Genomic DNA, 12681 nt, shown 5'->3' with positions numbered 1-12681 from the left:
GCTATACGTTCTCTTTTGCAAATCTTTTATGCCCCCTGGAAAAAAATGCAGTAGAATTTCAAGAGTACAACATAAAAATTAAATTTGCCGTCCAATATATGTCTGGAAAGAATAATAACACTGCTTATAGAGATTGGATTGGCATTATTTTTATTATACTTCTTAAAGCAAGACAAAAATATAAATTGGTTATAAAAGTTTGTTGTTTTATTCTAGTCTTCTAAGAGAATTGGCAAGTTTTTCTGCAAGCTTTAAACTAGAGCCAGGGATTAGCAACCTGTAATTTGTGGGCAAGAACTGGGCACGGTACTGGGGCTTCAGCAGTCAAGTGGTGGGAGTTTTCCTGTGCCATGCTGTAGCTAGGCAACACAGAAGTGGTGTGAGGAAGGAGGTATGATGACTAAATCCTAGCACTGGGCCACCTCAGACCTGAGCTGGGCCAGTCCAGCTCACCACTGGAAAACATTGCTGACCACTGAACTAAAGGAACAAATTTAGCTTTGAAATATTTCTAGTTGCATTAGAAGACCTTTCTTATTCTTGTTTTCTGAAATTGTATTTTCTGTTACAGGGTTCTAGACCTCTGCAGGAATGTAAAAGAAAGAATAGTAAGAGAATGCAAAGAAAAAGGTGTCCAGTTTGCACCCCTTTCCACCTGCAGGTAAGGCACTTTAGTTCAAGCTTTCATAGTTTCAGTTTTTTCCCTTCAAGCAGCTGAAGTACTTCTTTAGTACAAAAGAACAGTTAACTTGCTAGCTTACCCTCATGGGGCAGTGTAAAGTTCAGCCACTAGTGATCTTGACCTTTCTAGCTAACTGCAAGTGTGAGCAGCAATAGAGACACTGAAAAGTAATCATTTCAAGAGACTATAGCGGCACTTGATTAGCCCTGATATTTATTTTCCATGTACTTAACAGGAAGCCAAGTATTACAAGATTGATTTTTCCTTTTAAAGCTTCTTACCTCTCTAAGTCAGACCATTGATTTGACATGGAGACTGAGTCAAAAGCAGGTGAACATTTTTAAAAGGGTACTAGAACTTAAAGTGAACTTAAGTAGTATCTGTCAGAAAACAAACTACATTAACTATATTGTTCACAGGACACACATTTCTAAAATATTAACGTTTAGAACTAGGAAATCATGAAAACAGAGGCTCTTAAACCTGAGTAACACTTTTAAGGACAAATATTAACTAAAATCGTTAAACCCTTTGTTTCTTGTCTTTACTTGATATCACTTTTGTTAAGAATAAATAAATAAAGTACATGCAAGTCCTGTAACTGTTTAAGTATTAACAGGATTTTAAAAACCAGTAATTCCAAAAGAATGGATAAAGGGCAAAGAGGATAATCAAAGACAAACTTTATTCCTTATGTTTACTGACAACAGTGGTCACCTCTGTCTCCCCATTTTATAAACCACATACTTCTTTTGTTTGCTGATGAAATCCTAAAAAGATGCAGAACGTGTGGAGTTGTTTCACTGCGTCTTGGATGCCAGCTAGTCATATAAGCAGACTCCAACATCACCTACTTTCCAAGTGGGTGAAGGTAATAAATCTCTTTAGTACAAGGAAATATTTTTGCTTTAACAAGTAAAGATCAATCATTTAAAAACATTTTTTGTCACATTTTAAGAGCTTTAGTACTTATCTAACTTTTTCTATGCCTTTTTCCAAAAAAATTACCTTTTTCTGTACAAGTTCAAAAGAGGAGATAGGGATAAGATTTTTTCTGGCCTATTTAGCTGGCTAAATTATAGATATACGCAAGTTTAATATTTGGCAAGCCAGTTTTTTATTATTGGAGAACTAGTAAATGAATTTTCTTGGAACAGGTATCTTATAGTTTAGTCAACTGTTGAACTTTCAGTGTAGCTGTATATAAGCAGATACTAAAAATGACCTTTTCTTTATTTTTATTTTTATGTGTAGATAGATAGAAGTATCTATAGCTGTAGATTTATATATATGTATATATCCTTTGTGGCCTACAAATTACATTCATACTTCAAGGTTAAAGCTCCAATTTCAAAAGTTAAGAAAAAATTCCCTATTTTCCATGTAGCATAGGGTAGACAATGTGCTCATGATGAATTTTTACAATACTGTTTTTACTCAAATATATAAAATGACTCCCCCAATAATTCATAGATTCTAGGGTTGGAAGGGACCTCTAGGCCATCTAGTCCTATCCTCTGCCCCTGGCAGACAAGAAAAGAGTCACTAAACCTGGGATCATGTGATCCCAGCCAGGTGCCTGTCCAGTCTCCTCTTGAAGACCCCCAAGGATGGGGCAAGCACCACCTCCCTTGGAAGCCCATTTCAGATTCTGACAACCCTGACCGTAAAGAACTTTTTTTCTAATGTCCAGTCTAAACCTACTCTCCAGTAGCTTATGGCCATTGTTCCTTGTTGTTCCAAGGGGTGCCCTGGTAAACAGATCATTGCCTACTTAGTGTTGCTCTCCCCTTATGAATTTGTATGCTGCCACAAGGTCCCCTCTCAACCTTCTCTTGGAGAGGCTTAAAAGGTTACGGTCCCGTAGTCTTTCCTCGTAGGGCATTCCCTGCAGGCCTCCAGTCAAATGAGTGGCTCTTCTTTGGACCCTCTCCAGGTTGTGTGCATCCTGCTTGAACTGCGGTGTCCAGAACTGGACACTATACTCCAGCTGTGGCCTGACCAGTGCCACATAGAAAGGGAGAATTGCCTCCCTGGACCTGTTTGAAGCACCTACGGATGCATGACAAGGTGCAATTGGCTCTGCCGACTACTTCAACACATTGACGACTCATGTTCATCCTGGAGTCAACAGTGACTCCAAGATCTCTTTCTGCCTCAGTGGTGCTGAGAAGGTCGTCCCCCAGCCTTATAGGTGGCAGTTTTTTTTCCCTAGATGCAGCACCTTGCACTTGTCCTTATTTAATTGCATCCTGTTGCTCTCTACCCACTTCCCCAGCCTGTCGAGGTCAGCCTGGATCTGGTTCCTCCTCTCCGGGGTGTTAGCTTTTTTTTTTCTCATATCATGATATTTTTGTATCATCCACGAATTTGGACAGGGTACTTACCACCCCCTTGTCCAGATCACTGATGAAGATGTTGAATAGCAGTGGCCCCAGACTGAGCCCTGAGGGACTCCACTGCACGCATCTTCCCAGGTTGACACTGACCCATCCACCACCACCCTCTGAGTGCGACCCCTGAGCCGGTTTGCTATCCATTGTACCGTATAATCATCCAAGGCAAATCTCCTCAGTTTATTAATAAGGATGGTATGGGATACCATGTCAAAGGCCTTCTTGAAGTCCAGATAGATAACATTCACAGGCTCCCACAGATGTGTTCCTTGATAATTTTTTCTATGATTTTCCCTGGGATGGAGGTAAAGCTCACTGGTCTCTAGTTCCTCAGATCCTCCTTCCTCCCCTTCTTAAAGATTGGGACTACATTGGCCCTCTTCCAATTAGATTCTAGATATGGAAAAATTATAAATGTGTTCTATAATTTTCTAGGTATAAAATCTAATTACTGGAGGTTTGCCTTGAATTTGTCCCTTCCCACCACTACAGCATGGAAAATTAAATCTGGAGGGTTAGATAGCTCCCTTGCCTTCTGCCCCCCTTCCTTACCCCGTCAGACCCTGTTCCCCCTGAGCACATGGAAGTAAGAAGCAAATCTGAAAACACTGACCTAGAAATGAATGTACCTTTAGTACATTTAACTTGCATATAAAGAAATTACTTCAGATACCAATAGACTTAATTCATTCAGATTTGATTAAGTTTACCTCTTTGAAACTGGTACAAGTTTTAGCACAAGATTCCATAAATACACATTTAAGCAGTACTTCTGTACCTACTTGCAGGTGGCATGATCTATTTTTAACAGTAGTCCAAAGCCAAAAGGCTCATGATTTACCATATAGTTCACTGGGCTGCGCCCCAGCAGAAATAGTAGAATTTCAGGCCATGCTGACCCCACAGCTCAGCACTGCTGAATCTGGAATTTTCTAAGAAAATGAAACCATGTAGAACAGAGGTGGGCAAAATATGGCCTGCAGGCCAAATCTGGCCCACCAGGCCATTCTGTCTGGCCAATGGTGCCCCCCCAGTAATTTAGAAAATGAATATTTATTTGCTCCTGGCTGCCTGTCAAAGATGACAGGAACCAAGGGCAGTAGGACCCAGCAGCAATGCCCTTCCAGCCCTGCCTCAACACCCCCCCTACCCCCCCCCCAGCCAGAAGACTGGGACCCTGGGGGCTATTCCTGCCTCCCTCTGCTAGAGAGGGAAACTCGGGTAAGAGTGGGAGGGAGGCAGGGAAGGACCGTGGGCAATTGCCCCAGTCCTTAGGGTTGGGCTGGCTTCTGCTGAGTCCTGCATTCACAGCCATGCAGCCAGGAACCACGTGGTGCCGGAGTGGCCGACAGCGGGCAGGGAAGTGGTGAAAGTGGCCAAGGGCAGGGAGGAGTGGCAGTGAGCTGGCGCACAAAGTGCAGCAACATCTGGATAGGAGGGGATGGGGCTTGCGCCAGTGGGGCCCAGAGCAGGGTAGCAGGAGCATGGAGTCCAGGCTGGCAGGGGCTCTATGGAGCTGGGCTAGGCTGCGCCAGGAGGGAAAGGAGGAAGCCAGCTCGGCTCCATAGAGCCCCTGCCAGCCCAGGCCCTGCAGTCCTGCCACCCCACTCGGGGCCAAACTGGCACTGGCCCCAGTCCACTGGCGCAAGCCCTACACTCTTCCCTGGCTGTCGTTGCACTTTGCGTGCCAGCTTGCTGCCACTCTCCCCTACCTGCAGCCACTTTCACCATTTCCCTACCCATCACCAGGTGGTGATTCCCGGCTGCAGTGTCGGACTGCGGGAGCATGGGACCTGTGCCAGTACCCTGGGGCCGGCTGCGGGAGGTGTGTGTATGCACGCACCCATGCAGTAAGGGAGGGGGGGAGAGAGAGAGAGCAATGAGGGAGGGACTGTGTGTGTGTGTGTGTGTGTGTGTGTGTGTGTGTGTGTGTGTGTGTTCATAGGGTGAGTCCCACATGCACACCACACCATACACACACCCACACCTCCTCACACTACAGCCACCCTCTCCCTCTCACCTCATATCCACACGCACACATACCCACATACTCCTTCTGCCCCCACACACGCCCCCACAGACAGCCCACCGACAAACCTATACCAACCTCCCCATACTCTCCACACCCCTCCCCCCCCTGCACATAATATACAAGAATAATTCTTCATTTTAAGCTATTGTGGAATCACCCCTATATACACTACACAAACTCATGTAAATCAGGATAAAAATATTTTGAAATCAAATTAATGAATGCTGTAGATGTTTGATTTTTAGAATATAATTTGGTATTTTTTCTAGTTCCAAGATGGCAAAACCCCTTGGTGAAAGGAGTACTCCCAGGGGCAAAGGGAGGTACTTCTGGTGGCGAAGCTTGGGGGTTAGGGGGTAGGACTTCCGGTCACAAGTTGGCAACCAAGGGGTGGGGCACCTGTTAAGGGGTGGGGCTACCCATGTGGCCCTTGACAGCTTGCCAAAACTCAGTAAGCAGACCTCCAGCCAAAATAATTGCCTTCCCTGATGTAAAAAAAAGGAGAATTTGCATTACCCCTGTGCTCTGTACTGTTTCTGATCACTGGTGCATTCTTATTAATTTAGTGTATCACTTGTAAAAAGTAATAACAATCAATGATTGTAATACATATTCTAGCAACATGTTAAATAATTTTAACCTGTTCTCAGTGGTAAGAACCCCTGTGTATCTGGTGCTGTACTAACCAACACCAGACATACAGTTCTATTCTTATTCAGTATATTAAGGTATTTGTAGATGACATGGGGGGTTTAATTCTCCCTAAATTGAAGTGGTGGTTTTTTCAAAATGCTGCTTCAATTTAGGGTAAAGTAAACTCCCATATCGTGTACACCCGTGTCAGAGCCTAATCCTTACCTGCCTCTCCAGTGGCAGGGAGGGGAGAGTGAACAGCTGGTTGGCAGAGCAGTCCCTGAGCTACAGGGGAGGGCTGGTGCTTCCCTCCATGCTGTGGACCACCCTCTCCCCCCAGGCAGCACCTGGGGCACCCAGCTCGAGCAGTCCCAGGGGGTACTGCAGCTGCAGAGGGAAACACTGGGCCCCCACGCAGCTCAGGCAGGCAGGCTCCGGGGGGAAAAATAAATATATATATCAGGCTCGCTGCTTTTTTTTATTTCTCATTCTGTGGAGCCTGCCTGCACGGGCTGCTGCCAGGTTGCCTGAATGGGCTGCCAGCACAGTTACTGAGCTGCACAAGAGCCCGGTGCTTCCCTCCATGACTGTAGGGTAGGAAATTAAAACTTCTTAGAGATGTTTTACTGTGCAGCGCCCCAAAGTCGCTTGCTGTGTCCTGAAGTCATTTAAGGTGCATTACACCACCAGATGTGCTACAGAAGCTCGAATTAACGTGCAATATGCTGTCAAATGTACAAACAGCAGTGCCATTAAAGCAGTGCAAAAGACATTTAACCTGCTTTAAACCTGCTAAAAAGTGTTGTCTACAAACAGCCTTAGAAATTCTTGAACATCATTTTTTGTTATGCTCAAATATTCCAGGGTTCCACTGCTGTTAAGCTCTTGTCAGCACTCATTCAGTTTTTAACTACTTGTTTAATACTTAATATTCAAGGTGATGTGGAACCTAAAGGAGGCTCCAGCACTGTGCATAATTCAGTTCTCACTTGTACCCAATCTAACACTGCTAACTACTTCTCTCTACTCAATCTAATCAAGCATTCCTTCAGGCTGCTTTTGTTATTACATTTACCTTCTCCAGTGCTATTCTTTATGAATAGTCTTTCTCTACTCATATACCGTTCGGTGTCTTTTCATTCATACCTCTTATTAATATGCTTCTTTCACAATTTCTCAACAGTAATCTATCAAAGTAATTTAGTTACATCTCTGTACGACTTGGAGAATGTTCATTCTCTACCATTACTTTAGAAAATACAGTTTAGATTGTCCTCATTAGGGCTGAGACCACAACAATTTGTCCAGTTTAACATGTCTACAATTATAGCTTGATTAGTAAGATATTTGTTTTGGACTAGACCTTTGTTACACGTTGTGGTTTTTGAGGTATTCCGCGTTTGTCTTGTTTTAGTGTAAGTTACTGAAACTATATGCAACTTAAGCATTTGCTTAGTTTAGGGATGTCGGATCTGGCATTTGGAGCCATATCATCTGGCTTGCTATGCCATCTGTGAGTCTTAAACTGGACCCACATGCCTCTTGTGACACGTGCCAGACTGGCCCTGTGCTCCAGGTGGCTCTCAGCACACAGGACTGTTTTGGGGCACTCCCAGCTCCTGCACTGGACCAACCCTGTGCTCTGATCTAGTGCATGGGACTTATGAGTAGGCCCAATCTGACCCCTCCACTTTTCATCGAAGACAGCTGGGTCTGATGCGTTTGATGTACCTGGCTTAGTTAATAATCCTTTGCTTTGCATTAAAGAGGTCTCTGATCCTTAGGACATTTGTCAAAATGTATCTCTAAAGTATATAGTGGTTGAATACCATGAGTGAAGGGTGCACAGCTTAAACTACATCTCTGCCTTTTTTTTCTTGACTAATCATTAAAAAGACTGTAATACTTCACTGATGTCTTTGGTTTTATTTGTAGAGAGCATATGTTCTGGGTCTTATAAATGCATTATTTTTCTGTCTAGCAGTGTGCTATTTTCTGTTTAAATACTAAGGTAACCAGATTCACTTTTACTTGCTAACTGATATTTGCCTGTAATGAAAAAAGAAACTAAAATGCAGTTAAATGTTTTAGGGGCTAACATCTCTTTGTGAGGAGAAGAAAGTTAATGCGTTCTGGATAGAAATTTGGGGTTAGTAGTAGCACACTTCTGATCACAAAGTAAACAGATTATGAAAAGCTGTTAAGTCTCATCTGAAACAGTTGTATATTTGCATACTATGCTTAATCATTCTTTTTAAAGATGACTTTAAGCTGGATACCTGTCGTTAGCTTGTTTTTAGGGTGCTTACGGTTTTGTCATGTTCTGTTAGGTTTGCAAAATTTGTGGATGCTATATTTGAAATTTATTATATTAAGCACATGCTATCACCAATCATGACCTAAAGAACCCTTCTTTTGTTATCTAAGAACTGCTGCAAGTATTGTGGAAATGCTGGAATTAATCTTTAAAGCAGTGATTCTCAGCTGGGGTGCCACAAGACCCTTTGAAGGGTTCCATGAGTTGTGAGGAGATAGATAAATGCAGGCTCAGGCTTATCCCTACCTGGCTGCTCCCTCACACCTACTTCCCAGCCCTTCTGCAAGAAGGTAAGCACTGTAATAACTAAATTTGTGTTTGAAATGGAGCGCTGCTCAATTGACAGAAGTTAGGAGGAGTGTCTTCAGTCTAAAAAGATTGAGAACTGCTGCTTTAAAGCCTTTATTTTTTTCCCCTCAATAGAAAATATTGTGGCATGGCATTTAACAGGATTATTGAATGTGTGATTAGAAACAGTGGTTAAAAAACTGCACTCTGGAAACCTTTCTTCCCATTTGTCTCTTCCTTCAGCCATTTGTCAGTAGTAGTTGCAGGTCATCCAGTGTCGTTTATATAATAAAAATGTAAAAATCTCCAGCCAATAAGATGGTTCAGTAATGAATATAGGAACTAGTGAGATCCTGAATAACTGTGTAAATTATGTAGTGTAAACTACTGGCTGCTTATTGGGTACAACCTTTTACTTTACAGCTACCAACACACTTTTTTTTTTTTTAACAGGGTGACACAGACTTATGATGCAGGAGCATGCGTCTATTTCTATTTTGCCTTTAACTACAGAGGAATCGGTGAGCCTCTTCATGTCTATGAACAAGTTGAGGTAATGGAGATATGGATATAGCTTGTTATCTTAGTGCCTTTTATTCATAAAATACTTGTGTGGTACATTGACTCTAGTAACAGTATTCTGAGTAGAGAACACAAGAACTCTACAAGCTTGTTCATGCTTAGAACTTTACCAAAATACCCTTTTTGTAATATGTTTTATTTTGTCACATACAGCGTGCCTCTGAATGTAATGGTCACCTTCATTTTGAAAGGCAGAATGAAGAAAATATTTTTTCCAGAGTTATGGCTACATAGAGCAAGAACAGCACCTAATCTTTAGCACACTCATCCTCCCTTTTTTGCTTAACTAAAGCTCAAGTCCTAACTGCTGGTGAAGACTGGTCTCTGTGGGTGGATCTATGATTTTGAAAAGAGTTAGGCTATAAAATAGGAGGGATAAGTCCTAGCAAACAGCAAAATTGCCCTTAAAAGGGTTAGGTGGATTAGTGGAACATACAGATCATTAAAAAGGAAAGGATTGTTAACACCTGTGGAGTGAACAATGAGTCATTAAGTCAATTAACTTGTTCAGCTGCCTCTATTCATGCAGCAGCTGCTGTACTGTGGAGCAGGAATCCAAGCAGCATGCTTGTATGCCAGGCAGAAACTGAGCTTCCATGCTTAATACACGGAGCCTGATTTTGAGAGGCTGATTTTAAGGGGAAAAGTATGTGTTGTATGTGAGAATATATGGTATTAAAGACATTGATTCTAAAACAGCTATTTCTCTTTAATCCCCCATGTGAACACGCTTGAAAAGACACTCTCTTGTTCTTAAGTAATGCATTTACTGATATCTAAGATGAGGTCCACCCCCCCATGTTAAATGGGGGGATAGGAAGCTGTTTTGGTTCTGGTCTCTCACACACACACACACACACACACACACACACACACACACACACACACACGCCTTGCCACTTACTCTTGCTCCAAGAGACTCTGGCCTTGGTCTAACCTTGGGACCATAGAATACACCTACTTCAGTCCCTAGAAGTGGTGGCAGTGTGGCAAGCCCAGCTCTAAGGTCTGGCCGGAGCTGTCATGTCACTGCTGCTGCTGTTGGCCAGGCTGGGAGAAATTAAAGATGGCCGTCCGATAATTAATTTCTACAACTGTAAAATTATAATAATTCAAATTTTTCTGTGTATTGAGTCTAATTATTGTGGGGCTGTCTTAAATTCAGGGTCATCTTGGATTCAGGTATATATTGTAAGCATCTACAGGGGACTTATGTAGAAATAATTTCTGATGTTGTTTTGAAAAATCCACGTGTAGATGAGCCTTAAACCACTTGGCAAAAAGTGTATGCTGCTCAAATGAGGCCAGGCATAATAACTAAAAACGTTACTTGAGTTAGCATGTGTAACTTCCTAAAGAAATGAAGAACTGTCAAGAGTAACTCCATTCCCATTTTTGGGAAACGTGATTACTGCTCACTGAGTGCTCAGAAAGGTGCCCAAGTATCCACAATTAAAGGTAGACAAGAAACAGTTTTTCTGTCCTGTAAACATTTTCAGTATTTCAGAAAAGTTTCCCATTCTCCATCTGGGTGAAACCAAAAGATGCAGAAAATACTCTTTTCTGTTGAAACTGCCTCACTTTGTATGAATAATTATATATTGAAGTAGAGTCTTGAACCTCATTTTCTTCCACTTTAGGTGATTGCTCTAGCCATGGTGATATTCCAGAATAGTATCAATGTCCTATGTTAACTAAAGTATTTTTATTATAACTTTATTCTATTCTACTATACTGTATTGTGTTCACTGAATGTTTTAATCTTCCACAATTTAGACAGCTGCTAGAGAGGAAATTCTTGCAAATGGAGGAAGCTTGTCACATCACCATGGAGGTATTGTTTCTAGTTCTGAATTTTTAAGTAGCTTATGATGTTAGAAACTTTAAGGATTTTGTGTTGCTTAATGAAACTTGGAAAATTATCTAAGGATGTAGTTTGAAATTACTCCCATAATCCTGCTGACATCTTTGCTGACAGTCTTCTGTACCATTGCCAGTTTTCTCAGGTAAATCCAGTTAGGCCTGGCTGATTTGGTGTCAGACCATATTGCTAAAAATGTTGTGTGCTCATACAATATGCTCCTGGGCACCTGGTTCCAGAACATTGTATAAGAGTATGACATGCAAATTTGGTCAATCAATTTATCTTGAATGGTTTATTTTAATTAGGCAGACAAAACTCTTGGGGTAGAGGCAGTATCTTTTATTAGCATTGTTATCTTGCAGTGTCGGATGGCAGGCTATGGGTTGGGAGTGAGGGGCATTGGGTTAGGACTGGCAATCAATGTTTAATAATGGGCCTTGATACAAAAAAAGGTTGAGAACCACTGGTCTAAATAGGCATAGGCAGACAAAACTCTTGGGGTAGAGGTGATATTTTTTATTAGACCAAATAAAGAGCAAAAAAAATTCTTTCTTTGTGAGCTTTTGGGCCCAATCTTGTTCAGGCAAAGGAGAATTCAAAGATTATTGAAATTTCTTTTCTACCTGGGAGAATTTTTTTCTTGCAGAGGAGAGCTGAGAGATGGTAGGATCCCCCTCGGTGGAAAAGTCCTTTTTTTTTTTTATTTATTTTTTTTAAACAAAGGCTGCTCTGTGAGTGCAAATTAAGCAGACAAAGGCTTTTTTATTTTAATTTATTTTATTTTAATTATCTTTATTTTAATTAAGCACTTGAAGTGAGCACACTAGAAGAGAGGGATGGGCTACAACTAGATCTGGACAGGTTACAAGGGTGAGCGGATGAGAATAGGATGGGTTTCAATACGGACAAGTGCAAGGTGTTGCACCTGGGGAGGAAGAACCAGCAGCATACCTACAGGCTGGGGAACTCCCTTCTCATCAGCATAGAGGCGGAAAAGGATCTTGGAGTCGCTATTGATTCCAAGATGAACATGGGCCACCAATGTGGGGACGCGGTCAGGAAGGCTTAACCACACTTTGTCATGCATCCATAGATGCATCACGAGCATGTCCAGGGAGGTGATCCTCCCCCTCTGTGACATTGGTCAAGCTGCAGTTGGAGTACTGTGTCCAGTTCTGGGCGCCGCACTTCAGAAGGGATGTGGACAGCATCGAGAGGGTCCAGAGGAGGGCCACTCGCATTATCAGGAAACAGCAGGGCAGGCCCTACGAGGAGAGGCTATGGGACCTGAACCTGTTCAGCCTCCACAAGAGAAGGCTGAGAGGGGATCTGGTGGCTGCCTATAAACTTGCCAAGGGGGACCAGCAGGCAATGGGAGAGTCCTTGTTCCCCCAAGCGCTACCGGGAGTAACAAGGAGCAACGGCCATAAGTTGACTGAAAGTAAATTCAGACTAGATATCAGGAGGCGCTACTTCACAGTCAGGGCTGCTAGGAGCTGGAACCAACTTCCAAGGGAAGTGGTGCACGCTCCTACCCTGGGGGTCTTCAGAAGGAGGCTAGATAGACACCTAGCTGGAGTCATTTGATCCCAGCATCCTTTCCTGCCCATGGCAGGGGGTCGGACTTGATGATCTGCTTAGGTCCTTTCCGCCACTACCAACTATGAAACTATGGAAGAATTGTGTTTTAGGTTAACAAACACCAAAGCGAGCTAATAAGATCATGTTTCAGTAACAGAATTTCTTGAAAAGTAAAGCTAGTACAAAAGCTTTTCCTTCTTGACGAGATGAATGCATTTAAGTCATAAATGCCACTGGCATATTTGTTAATGGTGGTAGAAGATTTTGTGTCTAGAGTAGTTCTGGTTATAGTGTAATAAATATTTT

The 12681-nt window shown here is 42.4% G+C and overlaps 1 long non-coding RNA gene across 1 annotated transcript in view; it reads left to right on the top strand.

Annotated features, from left to right (window-relative positions):
• The first annotated feature begins 546 nt into the window (after positions 1-546).
• The window catches only part of LOC132247020 (uncharacterized), a 29865-nt gene continuing 17730 nt past the window's right edge, over positions 547-12681 (top strand). Inside the window, exons 1-3 of the long non-coding RNA XR_009458372.1 lie at positions 547-661; positions 8802-8901; positions 10707-10764. This is a non-coding gene — a long non-coding RNA (uncharacterized LOC132247020). The remainder of the gene's footprint in view (positions 662-8801; positions 8902-10706; positions 10765-12681) is intronic.

This window comes from Alligator mississippiensis, unplaced genomic scaffold (assembly GCF_030867095.1).
Source record: "Alligator mississippiensis isolate rAllMis1 unplaced genomic scaffold, rAllMis1 scaffold_167, whole genome shotgun sequence".
In the NCBI taxonomy this organism is placed as follows: Eukaryota; Metazoa; Chordata; order Crocodylia; family Alligatoridae; genus Alligator; species Alligator mississippiensis.
Note: the sequence above shows the minus strand (reverse complement) of the source record. Positions and strands in the feature narration are given on the sequence as shown.